Here is a 3,745-nt window from a genome sequence, read left to right on the forward strand (position 1 = left end):
AAAAAATTTAGATTTTTGATCTAATTAATTTTTTTGGATAAAAATAAACTTAAATATTGGAAAAAAAAAAAACCCAAGTGAAGTGGGTTCTTTTCGAAAAGAAAAAAAATTGTTTTTTATATATCAACATGGATATATATGGAAAGAGGACGTAAAGCGTGAACAACAATATATTCGGGTTTTTTTTGATAAAAAAACGTTGCTTAAAAAAAATTAAACGAAAAAATGAATCTTTTCATAAACAAGTGTGTTTTATAGTGTAATCCGGTGTACGTGCATTCAATATACAAATATACATCCATTCTTTTTACCGTTGATTATTATAATTTCCAACACTCAAGATTGGTTCATTGGTTTTTTGTTAATAATGGTTATTGAATCTTGTGTGTGTGTGTGTGTGTCTATATATATATATATATATATATATATATATATATATATATATATATATATATATATATATATATATATATATATATATATATATATATATATATATATATATATATAGGTGAACCTCAACTAAAATTAAACCCAATATGACCCATGAATAGTATATTACTATGTTACAACCCGTAGAAACTACAGGCAAAAAAAAAAATATTTATAAATAAAAATGGTAATGAAAAACTAAAGATTTATTAAATTAATAACATATAAGTTTTGTTTTGGACTTTTATATTGATTATTTAATATATATATATATATATATATATATATATATATATATATATATATATATATATATATATATATATATATATATATATAGTTTATTACCAAATACTTTGGGAAATTAGCTCATGAGTTTATTTACTCACTATTTAATTTTTCTCGCACTTATTCTACACATTTCAATGGTAATGCATCATAGTTACAAATATAAGCTTTAGATAGACAATATTATGTGTGCTTTTAACATGGATTTACTATTTGTACTAATAATTCAGTACATATAAGAAAATATATATAAAATACAAAGAAGCCTAAGCTAATGATTATATTGATATAAAATTTGGTTTGAGCATTTTATCAAACATGTGGTGCGCAAAGTATGTTAATGATTCAAGAGACCAAAGACCAAAGAGTTTTACCTAATCTTTTATTACCATCTGGTATGTTCAGACCATGGTAATGGTTTATAACTCTGTTAAATCACATGAAGAATATTCCGAAAGAACTATGCATTTCTAGATTTGTCAAGGTCAATTACTCCAAATTTAAAGACGTAGAAGGTTAACGTTTTGATTTTCCATTTAACTATTATCCCATATGATCAATAGTTTCATTCCTTTTGATCTACACCCTTTATATTCTTTCTGTCACTCATCCTTTTATAACCTATTATCCATCCATGTTTTTGAATCCTACACCGAAGATACTATCAGTTGCTCAACCCATCTGCTACAATCTTCTATGACCTAATAATTATAGAATTGTCAACAATAATATATAATCCCAAATGTTGCAACAAATGGTGAATTGAGTGATACTCTTGTACAATGAATGATAAAAGTGAACTAAAAAAATTACCCTGTATTCAGTCTCCACTATTAAGGTAGAGTTTCATCTGATAAAAAACAATGATTGCAACACCAAAATCTATATATCAAATTAAGGGTTATCAGCATTTTAAAGAAGTCTTGGAAATTGATTACCTTTATCATCGGTCCATACTTATTATAAACCTACAATTACAATGATGAATTCTACAGTAGGGTGTCTAATCGTTACTCCATGTTCCTATACAACAACCAAAAATTTAATTATTTCAAGATCAGCAACAACAGAAATCAAAAAATGATAAATAAAAGATGAATTAGTAAGAACTGAGTAACTTCTGGATTAGGATTAAAATAGGAAACGAAGACGAGTCGACATTGATTTCTAACGCTTAAAGAGTGAAAAAAAGGGAAGAGAAGAGACAAAAGAAAAAATAGAAAGTGGATTTGTTCCAGAGAAATACAAGATGTATTGATAAAATTGCTAGAATATAACATGGTGAATCCATAAAAAAGATCAGTAAATGTCATAATTACCTCACTATTGTCTAGGTTGTTTCTACTTCTACATCATCATCTCCTACACCACCTAAAAAACATATAATTCAACATTGGTTTGATATAATTGTGTTGAAATTAAATAATCATACAAGATTTTGAAAAAGCACTCACCTGTTGAATTAGTGTTATCATAAAGAATGATGTGGGTGTGGATTTGAGATTCCATCTGATTCCGGATTTAGATTGTCAACTTCACCAGAATCTTCTTTTTCTTCACTTGTATCCACATCAAGTTCCTCCAAGGTTAAGTTACTGGCATAGAGTAGTTTTTAAAAGCAAACCAAGAATGGGTTAAGAGTTATGCATCATATAAAACAATCTAAAAGCTTACCTAGATTCAAAGTGCAATCTAAAACTTCAACCATCAAAACCCATTAGAGGATGCAAGTTTATTGAAGAATTCGATGATTCAAATAAGATAGGAAGGCGGTCATTTATAGAGATTTAGGCTTACCAGGGATATCAAATTGAATGAAATTCTGATTTGAAGGGATTCAAATTGAATTAGTTAAGGGTAAATTGGTAATTTAATTTTAAGGTTAAATCTCCTATATGATTTTGCAATTTGTAAATAGAGGTTTAACAACTGAAATAACATACATTAAAAATTGATATTCTTCGTTCTTTCTCCATGTGTATCTGAAAAGGCAAACAAATACCAATCTTGGTTTACAAATTACAACCACCATAGTGGTCTGATATGTTTTGTAGGACCAACATTATGTCAAACACCTTCTATGCAGCCAAAAATGAATAAAAAAAATAGTGAAGAATTGTGTAAAGAAACATAGTAAAAAGTTGAAATAAGAAAATAAGATAACAAAATGCCCAAATTGAAATCAATAATACCCTTTTAAGATGAGAAATCAGCTTAGTTTCAACTAAACTATCCTTACATCACACAAAAGATGATTATTGCTTCATCTCCAAAGAGGTAATGGTTACTAGTGGGTCTGATGGTGGTGGTGTGATAGTCATGAGTTAGTGTAATCGTCAAAAATAGTATCAAAATCCTGCATTACTTTTTCTTCGTCCTCCAATTTCGACCCAAGCATATTAACATAGGACTCTAGGTTTTTGTGTATCAACTTCCAAACTGGTTATCAAAATTGTGGTTGTTGATATATCATAATCAAAAACTTATTATAAGGATCATTTTATCAAGAAGGATGTATGTAAACAGATCGTACCAATTACTAAGGAAGTAGAACCAAACATGTTGACGGTGTAACTGAAGAAAATGAACAACATCCTTCTTTTTCTTCTTCAAGCCCAAAATAGTAGACAATTCTAAAAGACAAATGTAAATAGGAAAGTAATCTTCAAAACACCCAATACCAAAACTGATGGTTAAACCATCCAGTGGAAGATGAGCGACAATTTTGGGAGAAAAAAAGTAGATGGGAATCGTAGGTTTATTTTAAATTTGAATCGGTTTCTAGTTACCAAAATCAAGAATGTCAAATTGGAGCAAATGGCCGCGTTATTTTAGGTAATAAACGGACTGAATAGATAGAGTTTAAGGTTATAAAAGCTGAAGGGCAAATTAGGTATTTTACTTCTAAATTTTGTTACCCAAGAAGATGCCACATAAGAAGAAATTGTTTCTTTTATTAAGATAGGGACATGCAATGGGTTGTTTTTCGCAGAAGACATAAAAGAGACTCATGCTAACTCGAGTT

General features: G+C 28.5%; 1 long non-coding RNA gene across 4 annotated transcripts; it reads right to left on the reverse strand.

Annotated features, from left to right (window-relative positions):
• Positions 1-1,017: 1,017 nt before the first annotated feature.
• On the reverse strand, positions 1,018-3,540 carry LOC111906881 (uncharacterized). 4 transcript variants are annotated; one of them, XR_006191356.1, is made up of 5 exons: positions 3,254-3,540; positions 2,395-3,159; positions 2,175-2,315; positions 2,040-2,091; positions 1,018-1,743 (listed from the first exon to the last, which is right to left on the reverse strand). It is a non-coding gene; the product is annotated as an uncharacterized LOC111906881 (long non-coding RNA). The 4 variants fall into 4 exon arrangements; XR_006191354.1 differs by lacking the exon at positions 2,395-3,159 and having other exon boundaries at positions 1,019-1,421; positions 1,534-1,743; XR_002855373.3 differs by lacking the exon at positions 2,395-3,159.
• Between the last annotated feature and the right edge of the window lie 205 nt (positions 3,541-3,745).

This window comes from Lactuca sativa, chromosome 4, assembly GCF_002870075.4.
Source record: "Lactuca sativa cultivar Salinas chromosome 4, Lsat_Salinas_v11, whole genome shotgun sequence".
In the NCBI taxonomy this organism is placed as follows: Eukaryota; Viridiplantae; Streptophyta; class Magnoliopsida; order Asterales; family Asteraceae; genus Lactuca; species Lactuca sativa.